The 5,688-nt window shown below is 43.9% G+C and overlaps 1 pseudogene; it reads left to right on the top strand.

The window, feature by feature from the left end:
* Positions 1–5,166: 5,166 nt before the first annotated feature.
* LOC105822683 lies at positions 5,167–5,647 on the top strand (annotated as a pseudogene).
* The last annotated feature ends 41 nt before the right edge of the window (positions 5,648–5,688 follow it).

The raw sequence follows: 5,688 nt of genomic DNA on the forward strand, positions 1-5,688 counted from the left end.
GTCCCAGCTACTCGGGAGGCTGAGGCAGGAGGATCGCTTGAGCCCAGGAGTTTGAGGTTGCTGTGAGCTAGGCTGATGCCATGGCACTCACTCTAACCCGGGCAAAAGAGTGAGACTCTGTCTCAAAAAAAAAAAAAAAAAATGTAGCTTGAGTCTTCCTTGCTTTTTGTCCATTTCAAATTCCATCTGCTTTAGTTTGGGTCCACTAGAAGCAGACGTTTAAAAAGAACTAGACACACAAGAGCATTATTGAGGGAGGGAGCAGACGGCCAGAAGAGTTTCAGACTGAGATGCAGGCCTGACACCTGTAGAAGGAAATTGGGGAGGAAGGCAGACTGGGGAGAAAGAGGCTCAGATGGCAGCGCAGCCAGGCGGATGCAGTGTCCTCAAGCCAAAGCCACACCCGTCTTGATGGAATGGGCTCGCCTGAGTACCTCCCTGCCTTGCTCTGAGTGGTCCACTTTCGTGGCCACCCCACCCTCACTCTACTTTTCGTTTTTCTGGTCTTTGCTATCCCACGTATCATTTTTCTCTAAGCCTGTTTTCTTCCTCTCTAAAATCAGACATATGATAATTGAATCTTAAGCATTCTTCCAACGTCTGACAAAGATGAGGAACTCCAGCCCTGCAACCCAAGGGGCTCCCCCTGAAACTTTCCGACAGGAAAATATAATTCTCACCATTGCTAGGGCCCACTCCTTTTCCCTAGCCCCACAATCCCTAGCATAGTATTGTGCCTGCGTGTCTCGGGAAATTTGCCCCTTCCTACACTATAATCATATGCTCGAATGCAGAAAATCCCACATCACACCATCAGGCAACTCTGTGTGTGTGTGTGTGTGTGTGTGTGTGTGTGTGTGTGTGTGTGTTTATTCTCTCAGTGTTTAGCTTTTAAATATTTTAAGTAGCTGGGTTTGATTTTTTTTTTTTTCTGGAAGACCTGGTGATTCTGTCATAAACAGTTTCTGAAGATCCTTCTGGCCTAGATGAGCTGTTAACCTTTGAAGTTGCTATGGAAACCAGTGTTTTTAATAAATTATTGATGTCGAAGAAAGAGAGGCTGTGATGCTTCAAAGAAAAGCAAATGAGGCATTGGAAGCTGTGAAAACCTAAACATGTTAAATAACAAAAATAGCCTTTCCACGGTCTCTCAAACTGTGCTAATAGGAAGCTCTCAGACATTCTGCTATGTGGGAAATAAGGGCTCTTATTTCTGTGGCCAAGGTCAATTAGTACTTGTTGGCTGAATGAATGGATGGAAAATGGGAGAGAGGATAACCCTGCAATAGTGTTAGGTAAACTGTCCTGGTCATGCTCTGCTATAGGAATCAAAGGCGTTCCCTACCTCACGTTTAGCCAGTTACCACAGCTTTCCATCAGCTCTGTCCCTTAAACCTTGAGAAGTTTCACTATTGATTGCTCATTCACTTCTTAGAATTCTAATTTCTGGGCTGTGGGGGTTTGAAAGTTGGTATCTACAAAAATATCACACTGTGAACCAGCTCAAAAAAGCCCATGGTAATACACAACTGTAGGCCAGAGGCGTCCTGCTAAATCAACATAACCACTGTATCCAGGCATTGCAATATCTCAGGTATAAAATAAGATCATATTAATTTTTAATGGCTGGAACCCACACTGACTTCATAGCTAGATCTCAGACTCTTATTGTAAACACAAAAATTCACCACCTGCAAGGAAGTGGGTTCCCCCTTCAAGGAAGGACTTGCCAGGCTGCTGGGAGTGCTGTCCCTGAAGAGCCTTCAGGGGTCAGCCCCTTCAGGGCCTGCTGCAGTTGCAGAAAGCACCCTGCCCAAGGTCACACACACAAGGTCATGCACCTTATTCCCAAAGATGGATGGAAGAAGCCAGAGTATAAAGTCCCAGTCATTTCAGCCCAATATGGAGCAACTCTAAAGCTTTTTGGCTCACAGCTGCGTGTAGGATTTGCTGAGGGTGATGGGCCTACATCTCAGTTTGCCTTCTTTCTCAGCCTGATCTAGTTTTTTTCTGCTCCCTCTCACATGTGTGGATCTCAAGGGTGCTTCCTAATAAACATCCTGCACGTTGAACTCCATCTCAGTCTGCTTGCCAGGGGACCAAACCTGCAACAGCTCCTCCCCACCCCATGCCACCTGGCAATAACAAACAAAATACAGAATGCCCAGTTAAATTCAAATTTCAGAGAAACAACACGCAATTTTTTAGTATAAGTATATCCCAGATATTTTTATGGCTTAATCCTATGCCTAGTATGATGCTGGTAAATGTCTGTGGAGTAAATGTTTGTTGGATGAACTAGAATTTTAGAATCCCGTCTTAAAATAGAGCCCCGTGTTACAAGGAGGAAGGCAGCAGTGCACAATGGTCCCTTAGTCTTCCTTGCACAAGTGTTTTTCAAAAGGTTCACAGATAAGCAACATCCCAGTTCCCTGAGGGTGTTTGTTACAAACACAGATTCCAGATTTACTGAAAGAAAACCTCTGGGACCAGTCCCCAGAGATCTGCAGGTGTGTGTGGTAAGCCCCCTTGACGATTCTTCTGCCCCTTCCACACTGTGACCTTGAACTAGAAAGACCAGTTTCATCCAAATTGAGAAGGCCTCTCTCTGAAGTCCCGAAAGAACTGTAGAGAGCAGGGGACCAGTTCTGGCCTGCTCACTTGTCAACTCTCTTTCCCTTTCTCTTGAATCTCCTTTGGATGGGAGGAAGGCAGGACCAGGCTGATCATCATAATTTCTGGGAGGGGAGTTTTATAAGAATGCAGTTCTAATACATCAGCATCTATGAAGGTAACCTGCTGAGCATGACGGCGGGGGGGATGTGAGAAGCCAGAGTCACGGGGAAAGGTTTTAGGGAGATGGCTTTGAATGATGGGCAGTGTTGGCACTGACAGATTGGAAAGGTCTGAGCATTCTAGAATAACAGCAACGACAGGCTTAGAGGCAGGAGAAGCAAATTTTGGGAGGACACTCACTGTTAGGAGGCCCCTGAAACTTAGTGACAGTGTGACTTCCAGATCTGGGTGGCAGATTCAGGAGACTTCCTCCTTAGCTTCAACACAGTTTCCAGTCTCTGCTGCCAGGTGCCCACTGGAAATAAGCAGAGGAATCTTCCAAAAGGGGTTAATCAGATCTCGTGTGTATCAAGATAGTGCACTAAATGACCAGCTGTCAGTTGACAGACTGGTTCCCAGGTTGGCTGGACACCAGAGTCCAAAAACTCACCACGCCATTTTAGATGTTTGGTGAACTCCTCCTCAGGCAACGTTTGGGCCCCTTTCCCTTGGGCTGAAGGTGCCTGGAATGAATGGGTGGATGGTTTTCCCCAGACAATGCATAAAAATTTCCTCCTCCCTTTTACTATTATTTATGGATTTGTAAGTGAGAAGGCACCTAGACATTTGGCGGTTGTGAAGAGTGACTTGGGGCTTATGAAGAACGTCACCTCCATGGAGGGGTGAAGTGAGGGTTGTCACTCTTGGCACACACCTGGCTGGAGCAGTGGGTGTGTATGGAGAAGAGTGAAAACATAAGGTTGACAACTGATAGCGATTTGCCGGGCACAGAATCCTGAGAGTGATGGGTTTTCTTCTCAGCCCATCTTTCTAGACTAATTTTATCCTTCTCATGCAGATCTCAGCTCACCTGTCACCTCCTCAGAGATGACATTTCTAAGAACCCAATTTGAAATCACTCCCTCCCCACTTTGTCACTCTCTGTCACATCACACCATTTTATTTATTTTATTGAGAGTACTGGTTATATATTTAAAATTATGTTGCTCCTTTATTTACCTGTTTGTTACCTTTCTCCCCACTAGAAAGTAAATGGTCCATGTAGGTTTTGCTCACAGCTATAATCCCTCACCTAGCATTGTGCCTCGTATTTAGTAAGTACTCAATACAATAGTTGTTGAATGAATGAGTGAACTTAATTTTTTTCATTAAATGCCATTAACGTTTGTTAATCCACACGAGAAACATGAACATAAATACTCTGATGATAGAAACATCAATGCTACAGGGACCCCCAGCTTGCACCATTCCTCAGAATCCAGGTGGACTATTTTGTGAATCCCCAACTACATTTGAAAAGCCACTGATCTATATTAAGTCTGCTGCAGAAAAAGACCAAAATTGAGCATTGGCAGAGTTTTCATCAAATTGTAGCACAGGGTTTTCTGATTTGACACTGAGAGAATAAGACAGCGAGCCAATCTAAATCCAACATAAAATCCAAGAGGTGAAAGGTACTAATTCTTTATAAACCTTACATTTTAAAACCTTTGTCTCAGGAGAAGTAAACTTACTAGCTTTCTAATGAATAAAAACTTATTTTTAAAAACCTAAATAAAACTTGCCACACTCTGCTTGTCTGATGGAGTACTTCGTTAAAATTTCAGTGTAGAAGAAACCACATTCAATTAATCACTAAGGACTCAGAGTTCAGTCAAGGAATAAAAAAAACAAAAATGGAAAATAGGATTTTAAAAGCTCCCACAAGTCAATGAAATAAAGTCTGCACACGACTTCCCAGTAAATAAGATCATAATTGTAAGGTTTTTGGATGGGCGGAGGCACCGAAAGAAAGAGGAGCAGAGTGTAAAGGGCAAGCAACAAGGCTTTATTGAGGGAGGTGGAAAGAAAGTGCTCCCGGGCGGGCGAAGTTCACTGGTTCCGAGAGAGGGGGCTGGAGAAGTCGCTGGCCTGCCCAGAAGTGTCGAGTGGGCTTATAAAGATTTTGGAGTTGGGGGATGGGGGTTTTTCTTGGGCACGGGAACTTTTGGCTCGCCAAGTAGAGAGTTCTTTGTAACAGTCCTTAGGGCGGGACTCATGGGCTTCTTTTTCTTTAGGGAAGGAAGGGGTGCCTGCCACCAGCCTTACAATCATGTTCAAATTTTTAGTTCTCTGCTTCCCTGGGTTTAATTCTTCTGTTTTAAATGTCACAAAGGTTCATTTCTTCAGACCTGCGAAGAGCAGAATTTTTCTAAAAACAAGCAGATGTAAGTCCTCTGCCCTTCTGAAGTCTATGTGCGTATAATTATGCCCTGCTTTTAAAAAGAAGATAGTTAAATTATAATATCTGTGCCTTTTAAAGAAATGTTCAAGAATTTTATTAAGGTCGCCTTTCAGCTGGAACCGCCATCCTTCCAGTAATTCAGCAAAATGACGAACACAAAGGGAAGGAGGAGAGGCACGCCATACAAGTTCTCTAGGCCTGTTAGAAAACATGGAGCTGTTTCTCTGGCCACATACATGCGAATCTACAAGAAAGGTGATATTGTAGACATCAAGGGAATGGGTACTGTTCAAAAAGGCATGCGCCACGAATGTTACCATGGCAAAACTGGAAGAGTCTATAATGTTACCCAGCATGCTGCAGGAATTGTTGTAAACAAACAAGTTAAGGGCAAGATTCTTGCCAAGAGGATTAATGTGCGTATTGAACATATTAAGCACTCTAAGAGCCGAGCTAGCTTCCTGAAACGTGTGAAGGAAAATGATCAGAAAAAGAAGGAAGCCAAAGAGAAAGGTCTGGGTTCACCTGAAGCACCAGCCTGCTCCACCCAGAGAAGCACACTTTGTGAGAAGCAAAGGAAAGGACCTTGAGCTGCTGGGACCTATTCCCTATGAATTCATGGCATAGGAGACAAAACTAATAAAAGCCGCTGGACTCTAAAAAAAAAA

This window comes from Propithecus coquereli, unplaced genomic scaffold (genome assembly GCF_000956105.1).
Source record: "Propithecus coquereli isolate 6110/MARCELLA unplaced genomic scaffold, Pcoq_1.0 Scaffold63, whole genome shotgun sequence".
NCBI classification, from domain to species: domain Eukaryota; kingdom Metazoa; phylum Chordata; class Mammalia; order Primates; family Indriidae; genus Propithecus; species Propithecus coquereli.